General features: G+C 38.9%; 1 long non-coding RNA gene across 1 annotated transcript; it reads right to left on the reverse strand.

Annotated features, from left to right (window-relative positions):
• Positions 1-852: 852 nt before the first annotated feature.
• On the reverse strand, positions 853-4,163 carry LOC119264273. Its single transcript, XR_005130935.1, has 4 exons — positions 4,011-4,163; positions 3,778-3,854; positions 3,499-3,594; positions 853-955 (listed from the first exon to the last, which is right to left on the reverse strand). It is a non-coding gene; the product is annotated as an uncharacterized LOC119264273 (long non-coding RNA).
• Positions 4,164-12,050: the final 7,887 nt, after the last annotated feature.

Genomic DNA, 12,050 nt, shown 5'->3' on the forward strand with positions numbered 1-12,050 from the left:
TCCTCCAGACCCAGTGAATTAGCAAACTGCTCCCCCTTCATGCATTTAGATATCAAAAAATAAGCCTACGTCAACGACAAAAGTATGGCATACTGTTTACTAGGGCTGTCCCGAAAACCATCCATTTTTTGCTCTCTGGAGCCTTGCTCCAAATCAGCAGCTAAAACTCAGAGTTTTGTTTACGAGGGTAGTTGTTGTTGTGGGCATATCTATTTCTGTGATGACTACAGAATAAAAAACAAGCAAGAGTCAGAATGGTACGCAGTCAGTCGAGAGGCGAGATCAAGCTGGTCATTTTCTTTTCTTCTGTACTTACAATGCACCTAAACGGAGCACTGTTTACACAAGTTATTACGTTCACTGCTGTGTCGGTGTGCATCTGAGCTAAGATTATATATTGTTCCACAATTTAACAGTGTGATTAAAAAGCATAAATTATAGTACAGGAATGCATTTATGAAGTGTATTTTACAGTCTGCCTTTATTGAAATCCTAGATTTAGCACAGATATTAAAATAAATAAATAAATAAAATCTAAATTCTTTGGGGGCATCCCGATTGTTTACCACATCCATAAACTGCTAAAACACCACTTCAACAGTAACACATTAAAACATTATGTTGAATATATTACTTGAAAATACACATGTAAATTGTTCTTTTTTTACTCGATTCATTGCTTTATCTCATGCCTCAAAAGTGAAAGAAGTGCAAACTGATTGAGCAGCTTTGCCAACTTTTCATACACAGAGTTTACCTCACTGCCAAAAGGTTATTTTTAAGAGTCAACACTCTTGGCCTCAACTTCCCATCCTCCAGACCCATCAAGATTTTCTGGGTGAAGACAAAAGTGTTGCAACTGCAGTCCTCTCTGGGCAGAAGAATGTGGCATCTGTTGACCTGGCACTGATTGAGAGGAGACCAAACTGACGTCATTGATGTCTGGTTCATCAGACTACGTCAAGTGAAGACAAGAAGAGAGAACTGTTAGCTCTGTTATTCCAAATTTCCAAAGGCTGACTGCTACAAAATGCATCAGTGACATATCAAGAGACAGTCACAGAGAGTCATCAGGCATAAACCAAAAACGTAATTTCCTTCATTTGTCAATAAATATGTAACAAAATAGAACAGACATGACAGCGATTGTTGTATTAGAATCAAACCGAAATTTGATCATTTCACCATTGTAGCAATTTAGCAACACATACAATTGGTCTGAGATTTCTACAATGTGTTTTCCATCATATCACAGTAACAATTCTGATTAATTATGATGTAGATACACACTGATTGGCCAAAAAGATTGCACCCCAGTTTTTAATTTGTAACGGATCCTGCTGGAACAAGATCTGATACCTCTTATATTTGGAGCGCCTGCGTTTCAGAATGTATTTTTATGAATCTAGCGCCTGTGTTTTCTGTCCTTCACCATCATCAAGGTTACAAGCAGCAGCTAAAACATTGGAGATATCAGTCCCATGCGAACTCCCATCTCATAAAAATTCCATCAATCCTGTGGAAGTGTTTCTCCTGAAACTCAAATTAAGCTTCACATCTCTGCAGATCCCTTCATGCTTCCTCTGACTGACTGATCTATTTCCATGTCTCATACCACACACCACAGTACTCTAAGTGCCTACCTACACTTCTAGTTGTACTGCTCTGTTTTAAACTCACAATGTGTGTGTTTAGCGTTCTTGTGCACTGTTTAGATCACCATCTGAATAACAGAGTGAAATCTATGGCATTATTATTTACATTACCGCTTACCTGGACAAAAAATTAGTCATTTGTGATCTCAACAAGCATGAATAACATCAAATTGCGAAGGACCTGCTTTGACCTGCCTGGAAGCAAAGTGAATTTTATTCACAAACCGTGAAACGTACACCTGCAAAATCAGCTACTTCCTTCACACTATGGCCTTTGGCATGCTGAAATGCAATCACTCCTTTTTGCCAATCATTAACATCTGCTTTGTGACCCATTTTCCACACATTCAACAAGACACTCAATGAACTGTATCACTTCTTCTCAACCTCTGAATACAGCTGCACACCCCGCAGGTATTTATTAGTGACAGACCAATTAATCGGCCAGCCAATTAATTGGGCTGAATATTATTTTTAGCTAATCGGCACCGGCTGATTAATTTTAAGTAATTGGCCTGCGCTCGCAAGGCCGGAAAACAACAGTCTGTAGACAGGCACATTTCCATTAAAAGCTATCAGGGTGTCTCCTGTGGAAAGAGTGTCCATTCTGAAATTCTGCAGTGTGCAATGGATAATCTCTGCTTATATTTTATATTCGCTGTAACTGACCTCATTTAATGTGGCTCATCACAGAGCTTTGATTTGAGTTTAGATATTACATTTTAATTAAATGACTGGTCAAATAAAGAGCAGGATATTCCATATTTGCTTGTTTTCTGTTTACTCATTCAAGTTCAAATTGCAAAACACTGCAGACATATTTATAAAAGACAATAAGTGTTAAATAAGTGATCATTTAAGTTGTCATTTTGTGTCTTATTGGTTTATTATTAATTTTTATAGTTGCAAAAAAGAAGCGGCCTTGTGTATCAGATAGCTCTCTAAAAATCGGCATCAGCAATTAAAAAAAAGCCATATCGGTCGACCCCTAGTATTTATAACCCGATAATCCTTGTGCAATGCCATCTCTAGAAACCTGAAATTTTTACCCGGGGAGCTTATATTGAAGTGCAGACTGATAAGGCTGCAGACAAAGGTTTTTAAAGCACCTCCAATCCTCCCATGGCACTGCTGACATTTTATGCTTGCAACCCTTCGTTGTACTGCAGTTACCATATTAACGCTAAGCCTGCTTTGAACGCTACTGTACTGTGGAGCATTTAGAGCGCTGTTGCGTTTATATGTTGCAGGACCTTTCCCTCCTGCCCACTTGCTTGATCATCTCACTCTCAGAACATTTAATGTTTGTGCCTAATTACGATTAAGGCGGTACACTAAAATGAATTTCTAGCACAACACAATACAGTTCAAGAGCAGCACAACATAGAAATTCCAAAACTAAAGACCATACTGTTGAACGATCACCTCTCTAAAGCAGTTTCAGCAATGATTGAACATAGCGTAACATTCAGGAAGGTAAGATGTATGTCAGGACTCTCTGATTAGACTGTACAAGTTCCAGCTACATGTTCCTATTAAACTAGACACCTGTTGGATGTGAAAATTCCCATTCCCAACAAACATTCTATCCCATTCAATAATTTCAACCGGACAATTGTTTAATGGACATATTAAAAACCTGCGAGTGGTACAAGACAAAAAATTGACGAATCATTCCTCACTGACACAATCAGGTTCTGATGATAGTAGTGCATATTAGACTTTTTCAAACTTTTCATTTAATATACCACTGAAACAATGCAGATTAAAAAAATAAATAAAACAGATTAATACTATTGAATAATGTGAATACTATGAATAACTAAACAGCATGCTCACTTACATTCCACGTCTTCACAAAGCTGGAGTCATCCTCATACAGATAGGCGGGAAGAGAAAGGAGGAGAGCAGCACGTCTGACATGAACGTCAACTTGTTCCTTCAGTGTGAACAGACATTCTTTACTTGCTCTGAACAGCCACACAATACTAGGCATCACTCTTTTTTTGTCCTTTATTCTGATATTACTGCACCCCCTCCCCACCTTTTTACAAACTGTCACGCCTTGTGCCAAAGACCAACACACTGGTTGTGATGGAAGGAGAGAGCACCATCTACCCACCCAGAGAGAATGAGCCCAATTGTGCTCCCTCGAGCCCAGGCTGGTGATGAGCAAGCCGGCATGATCTGCTATTCGACCTGGTGATCATGATAATCAGATAATAGCGTCAGTGCCTTAGACTGCTGAGCCACTCAGGGCCCCCTAACGTGTCTGTATAAATGCAATTCCACCAAAGGTAATCCAAACTCCACTGTAGTATATTTATCAGGCATCAGAAAGTATAACCAACTCACCTGGAGATCATACATCCTGAAGAGCTGGCCCAGAACTTCGGACACTTTCCCTGTATGACTTGCTTTCATCCTGAACAAGCTCTGAAGACGGGGGGCATGTCGGTCCAACGCAGCATAGAAGCGGTTCTTCAGGTTGATGTTTGTAATTCTGTGAAACTCGCCACAAATCTGCACAAATACAAAAGAATGTTTAAGTCAGTGTATATGTGTACAGTGTATGTGGCCCTGTAGAAAAAAAACACACACAAACAAAACTTTTTGAACTATTATGATCAGATTTGGTGGAAAACATGTAGATTACTCTACCCTAACGCATATGTTGTAAACCTAAGTAAACTTGACAAAGTCATCACTGACACTGCCACACAAAGGAATTAAAAAGCACAGTTGGCCCTCCCTATCCTATACCTATTGTGGTATCCATGGGGGTCGCCTAAGGATACAAAGAGATAATATATCTGCTCAAATAAGTGTAATGAGGGAAACTTTTTTTTTACTCTATTTTGAGGGTAGGGCAGCGTTCCAGAATATCACCAACAGGTAGGTCTTCAACGATGACCTCTTTGCGTCTCGAAGATGGTCTGCATTAACTTTGTAATCAGAACAAGATTTAAAGTTAAGTGATACTTTTTTTAATCCCACAAACGGGGAAATTCCACCTCCGCATTTAACACATCCATGAAGTGAAACACCACACACACACACACACACACACACACACACCTGGAGCGGTGGGCAGCCCTACCCACAGCGCCTGGGGAGCAACTGGGGGTTAGGTGTTTTGCTCAAGGACACCTCAGTCATTTCGGCACTGGGGATCGAACCAACGACCTTCCGATTACAGGGCCAGTTTCCTAACCTCCAGCCCACAACTGCCCCATTTGTGTCACTCTTCATCTACAATTTGCAGTCTCAGTTGTTCAAGGCTTCTGGTATTTTCCCTTTGTGGGAAATTAGGGAGGAAATTCACTTTTGCCCTCTTGGGTCTTTTGATGTTTATGTAAGGAGCTGTTTGTCTGAGTTGGATGTCATGCTTTTGTCCTCTAGAGAGCTTGACAGCCTTCCCTGTTCTCTCATATGCAACATTTCTCAAGTATGAGTTCTACCTCATAGGAAAAAGTGGGCACTGGAAAAACATGAGGCCACCCCTCAGTCCTGTCCGGAGTCATGGCATGGGGCAATATTATTGTGTCATCTGATGCTAATGAACTGGTATCACTCTCAGGTCATATAAGTTTTAGTACAGCCTTCTGTAGAGGTTCCTCAATGTCTACAAGGGTACAAGCTGCCCGTCAAAGTCTGGATCTTGGTATGACAGGCTAAAGTCAAAGAATAGCTTAATTTTTCTTTTATCATTGTTTTAGGCTCATCCACAGATTCTGGGCATGAAGACAGTCATCTTCCTCACAATGTCTGTGGAGGTATGGAGATGAAATATGAAGGTTTGACTTGCCATTTCCTATTATTAAAAAGAAGAGCAGATGCATTAATGAGCTGATGGTAATTTGTGTGACAATTATTATCCATATTGTTCCTGTATGGCTCTTGAATGCAGCGTGAGGATAAATCAGCTACGGTTTGTAAACACTGTGCCACGTGTCAAAATGCAAGTCCTCAACATAAAACAGACCATGTCAAAACAGTCACTATTACAAACTAAACAGCAATACAAAATACTTTCAAACTGGAAGCTAAAGTCTCCCATTCGTCTCCCTTTTATCTTTTTTGCTGATCCCAAAAATGATCCGCTCCGTGACTCAAGTGAGTTTTGTGATCTGTTGCATGAGTTTTGTGATCCGTTACACCACTAATGGCCATGTTCACATTACAAGTCTCATTGACCAATTCTGATTTTTTTCATACTTCACATTCATAACTGTAAAAGACCTGTATGTGTTTGTAATGTGAATCTGTCCCTGAAATGGCAGCGATTCATTTATGAACAACAAACAAAAAACATCACATTTGTGAATTAATTTGTACTGTGCTTAAAAAATATAAAATAAACATATTTATATATATATATATATATATATATATATATATATATATATATATATATATATATATATATATATATAAATTTAAATAATTTGTGCTACAGAGCACTAAGCACATGCGTACAGGCAAAAAGGCACATGACATCCAATATGACTGTTCTCATTCATGTCACATGGGCACAAATCGGATGCTTATCCAATCTAGGACCACATCCAAAAGTGATTCAAATCTGATTCGGAAAGACTGGATTTGCCCTGGTCATATTCAAGGTACTTCAGACTTGTAATGTAAACATAGCTTACTGGTCTACATTTCTGCCTTTAATCCTCCAAGTCTCTGATCAAAATAAATCTTTTCTGTGTTAACAGCAAATGCCCATTGACAGCGTATGCTGTAAGCCTTACTGTATCATTTAAGTCTGGAGGCTGAAGCACATAGAAGTTGTCTGAGGGTGTTAGCTTAAATTATCTTAAATGCTCACTGTACCAGCACTCGTAGTTTCTGCAAAGAAAGGAAACTGAGTTGTTCATAAGCAGTCAATCCTGCTGAATTTTGGAAGTCCATTAATACCCCCCATGCTTCATCTCCTTCAGGGACTTTACTTCCTACCACAAGTGGTAATAACCTCAGCAAAGTAGAATTTTCATGTCCATTCCCACCAATGCTTAGTTCGGCTGCATAATTCTTTGGGATCTGTTGTGGTTTATCAAGCCCATCAGAGTGCTGATATGGAAATGTGCGAATTTTCATGTTTAGATAGTCAAGAGTGAAATACTTCAGTTGAATCATTTCATGGATGCACAAGGCCAACTCAACAGGCGCTATACCCTCAAACAGATCATGCAGTATGTCTGGAGGGAACCCAGTAATGGGGTGAAAATGCTGCAATGCCTCGCTGAGAGCACACTTACCTGTAACACCAAAATGGGTTGCACATTCTCCTTAAACAACATTTTGCACATGAAGATCAGGGCAGGCCTTTTCTCTCATGCTAAACTCTTCTTCAGAAACTTCACTGTCCTGTATTTGCTGTCCTGAAGTACAGCAACAGAACATAGTTTCCTCGGAAAGACCGCACAAAGCCTGCAAGACCATGAGCAGCCAGATTTCAGCTGCCACACAACACAGTGTCCCTGGTATGCTGACCAAGAGCTTCAATGAAAATGCCATCCTGCCCAAGAGTGCAAGTCTTTCAATAAAGGCGAGAGAACACTTCCATAACCACACGTCTGCACATCAGATGCCTTGCATAGCAGAGCTAGCTGTATGACCTGTAGGCTGGACCTATACTCACTGGGTATATTGGCAAGCAATATACTGCACACAGTTTGTAGATCTTTCTAGCTGTGCCTAAAGGATTTGCTAGTTCAAGGTCATTCACCTACAAAATCAGTGATAATTTCAGCTCTCCTGCTGTTGACAGTAACTCACTTTCTTTGAAGTATGTTCCATCTTCATGAGACATGTACATTCCAGGTGATGATGGTTTGGTTTTTTTTATTTTATCAAGAAGATCAGTATTTTTTAACATAGTTTGAAGCATCTAGAGTATTGGAACATCCACTGCTATGTGCCCGCTAGAATCTACAGTATATTGCTCTGGCATTACCAAAGGGCAATTACATTTAATAAATGTTTCCCTTTGCTTAGCAGTGGACAGTTCTGTGCCTTCCACAGTAGCACTGCCAAAGATAATAGCGTGCACTTATTCATTAAGAAGAACTTCACTGAAAGACTGAACATGTTCTCGCAAAACTTTGATGACTGAGTCTCTCGCAAGAGGTTTGGACAGCGAGAATATCTGTACCAAACTGTCAATTATGTCTTGTATAGCTGTCGCCGATATATGAAGAACACTGTGCATTTTGAAGAACAAAGAAGCCAAGTCGTGCTTTCAATTCACCAGTGTCATTCCTAGATTCATGAGGATTACAGTCGGAGTATAGAGCTCATACAAATTCTGAGAAGAAACAGCCTCATCAGATTCAATCTGACCACTCACTGTGGGGCTGTCAGTTTCTGCCAAGACAATTTCATTCTTAATATTCATGACATCACTGTCTGGATGACTCCTACTTTTGTGTGTACTGAAGGAGGAGTACACATTAGTACGATAGTGAGAATTTTGGAATAGACAATCCACCATCTCGTGTTGTTTTAAATGTGTCCTTAAATGACTGAGTAGTTTTATCATTGAATAGCTGTTTAAATCCCGGGTCAAGTGAGTTTTCGAAGCATTTATGGACTGAAATGTGCAGACAGTCATCATAGAGACATGGCAATGGGCTGACAGAGGAAACACTGCCACGATACAAACGATAGTGTTCCAGCACGTGTGCCCTTTTATCAAAGAGAGCAGCACAAAGTTTGCACTTCCAAACTTTTTTTGTGCCAATATTCATTTATGTAATGAATAACAATTTAGTAAAATAAACGTCTATTACATTAAATGGTGATTAACATACCTGACTTAAAACTCTACATATCAGCAAGCTGCATCAGTTTTAGCCTGAAGAGAGAAAGATGGAAAAGTTAGTTTGGCTGCAATATTTGCAAAAACAACAGGAAAAATATCAGTTAAGCACTTGACACAAATCAGTTGTCTAATTTAACAGGCATTATGTGAAATATGCTATGCTCTCCCTGACCTACCCAAAACGAATGCATGTGGCTGGAGGAGTCTTTAAAATTGGATTTCTTTCGTTTCTGACATCTTAAAAGATGAGGAGCAACAAACAAATGCCTCAGCTGAATAGCACAAGCACTGCTTGCTGGACTTGGCCGAACTCTTTCTAACAGAGTCATTATTTAACCTCTTTGCAGAATAAAAATAATAGCGACAAAATCACTTAAAATATAAACACAAGCCAACTCTCACAGTCTCAGGTTTTGAACAAAATAACGTGAGAAAAGTTGATTGTTTTAATCTTTGCTTCTCCATTACTGTTTAACGTTAGATTGTGGAAAGCTACCAAGCATGGGACACTGAGCTCCAAACACAAGCCTACATGCAGACTAGCACGTCACGTCACAATCCAGGCTGATTAAATATGTAAATCAGCCCGCCATTTCACAGAAAGCATAAAAAATAAATGAACTTATCCTGCTTAAATGTATGCACAACCGACGCAACAAGGCAAACTTTGAGGTATAAAACAATACTTAAAAATTTAATTGAATATTTATACACCGGCTTCAATTTAAATATTCGACTTCAACTTCTACTCATTTGCATATTCAGTGACGCAGTTTAAAATGAACTCGTCATATTCACTTTTCAAATGCATAAATATAACTGCTAAATCACAAAATACATGAGATGCATAAATCAGTGCTACACAACAGTAATATATGGTGCTAAATAAACAGATAGCTCGCAAATTAGCGCGCCCAAAGAGAAAACCAGCATTACGGCGGTGTGCAGCAGGAGAACGTTTGCAGATTCAGAAAACTGCTGCGTTCCACATCGCGTTTCGACTTTTTTTTTAAAGAGACTAGCGACAAATTCTAGCGACTTTTTCTGGTCCTGTTGGAGACTTTTGGAGACTCTGAGGTGAACACACATGTTCTTCAGTTACTGTCCTCAGCGAGCAGCACTCACAGTGCTCGGTCTCACAGGCAGAGCAGACCCACACCGCTCCACGGCCACACAGCCGCCGCTGACCCCGCCCCCTATTTATTTATATAAATAAAAAATATATATATATTATTATTATATATATATTTAAAAAATTGAAAGAAAAAAAAACAAAAAACTAATAACTCTGTCAAAGTGCCTCTTTAAGGTCACTTTGCTGGTCTCAGCCCGGATAAAGGAGGAGGGTTGAGCGTAGAGCAGCAGTTCCACCCCACACAGCAGTCTTTTGATTAAATTTGATGTGCTAACACTTAACAACACAGGACAAAATTGATTTATGTAATTTACGTAAAAATGATTTATGTTATGTGGGTCTAGACAAAGCATTAAAGTCATGAAGTTATTTTGAGAAGTGACGGCCTGTTTCAAAGGCAAAAAAAAGAAAAGAATCAACAGAAGAAGTTAATTTATTCAGAGTTCATTTGTAGTTCTAACACGTTCAGGGTGTTTCTTACTCACTTTCTTCTCTCCCAAATCCGTCATTCCTTTATTCCATAGCTTCAAATACACGCAAACGGACCATTATGCAAATTAGACGACTTCTAGCGACTTTTAGTACAGCCAATAGCCGCGTTCCTTACTGAGGAGTTGGCAACAAGCTCTCCCAAATTATTTAAATTTATTTATTTATTTAAATTTAAATTAACTTTATTTTTTGAGTTATTACAACCAAATTCATTTGCCAAACTTTTACTGTTGGGTTTTACAGTGTGCTTGAATAATTGTTGGTTGGTTAGTGTAGTGCCTTCTACACTGTAGACTGGGGTTCAATCCCCACCTGGGTGAACACCCTACACTATACCAATAAGAGTCCTTGGGCAAGACTCCTAACACCGCCTTGGCCTACCTATGTAAAATGATCAAATTGTAAGTCGCTCTGGACAAGAGCGTCAGCCAAATGCCATAAATGTAAATGTAATTGTGGACTCATAAGTAGGTAGGACATACTTCAACCACTACCCACATTACAGCACCAGTTCAGTTGAGACACAGCCTCTAAAAGCTAGGTCAGGGTAGTTTGCATTTCTCTGCTGTTGTGTCACTGTAAAGTCTCCCATTTTACATTCCTAGTTTCTGAGCATTGGAATGCTTTCAAATTAATTAGAAAATTGGTGAAAGCAGCCGTGAGTGGCCAAGAAGCTGTGCTAATGTAAGATTTAAATTGCTTAATTCAGTAAGCCATGTTGCATCAGTACAGCCTCCTACAGTCATTTGTGTATGACCAAGCACTGAAGAGGATAGTGTGTGTACCTGTGTTAGCCATCTCTGCTACCTGGGCTGCAGCCTTTACTTTTAGGCACAGCTGACAGGTGGTTGTAGACACTTACTGAATAACGCAACTTCATCTTGGTTGCAATAGCATTTTTATAGGACAGTGACAAGTAGCTACTGTACTCTTATGTGAAATTCCTCACTCCTCCAGGTGAGAAAAAATCCCTAAGGTACTATTACATGACCACTAAATGCACTAGAATATAAACTACAGTGGCATTTCAAAGTCTCAGCGTCACTATTTAGAATGATCACTTTGTAAAGAGCATGTCAAAGTAACGGGCAGTAACACTAACGTTAATTACAGTGCATGTTAGGAGCCACAGAAAGTGTGTTTTTCTCATGTTTTATACTTTTAAGAGAAATTCTTTGCTTAATTCCACATATGGTTCTGTCGACTCTTGTGTGAGTGTGTACAGAAAGTGCAGCATGTGCTTTCACGCCCATATCTCCTTATCACTTTAGCTAAAAAGTTAAGCAAGTAATTTCAGCAGGTAAAATGTAATTATGAATTATATTTCAATTCCTGTTTTAAAATCATCACTTTGTAAAAAGCAAACTAAGCAAATGTTAGCTAGTTTGCTTTTGTTGGTAACACACATACTATAGCAACTACAGAAGGACTGGGGTTTTTCTAAGTATTATTTTAATACTTTCAAGAGAAAATGTGAGATTTGCTTTACTTTATCACTCTATATCTCATTCTTTGTGACTACCTGGATTCAACATACATAGGGAAAGAGAGAAAATGCGAAATTAATTAAGTACATAACTCACCATTTGTATTGATTTGTATTGATGACAAGGGGTAGAAAATGACAAGAGATTAAAATATTAGCTGTAAGTGCAGCTTCCTCATGTTACTTATGAACACAGTATGTCAGTTTAAATACTTATGAGTTATGAACACAGCTTAAGCTTATAACAAACTAAACTGCTAGTCTAGGTTAGATAGCAAGGCAAGCTAATGCCAGTGTCATAGGCTGTGGCCCAGTTTCAGCCATTTGTGTGTATTGCATATTTCCCCTGTCTCTCTTCACCAATCACTTAGAGAAATCCAAAAAAATGTAAACTCCCACATTAATAGGACATTTAGACCTTATTCTTGCAAAAAATCTGAAACATATCTG

The sequence above is a fragment of the Pygocentrus nattereri genome, chromosome 11 (genome assembly GCF_015220715.1).
Source record: "Pygocentrus nattereri isolate fPygNat1 chromosome 11, fPygNat1.pri, whole genome shotgun sequence".
NCBI lineage: Eukaryota > Metazoa > Chordata > Actinopteri > Characiformes > Serrasalmidae > Pygocentrus > Pygocentrus nattereri.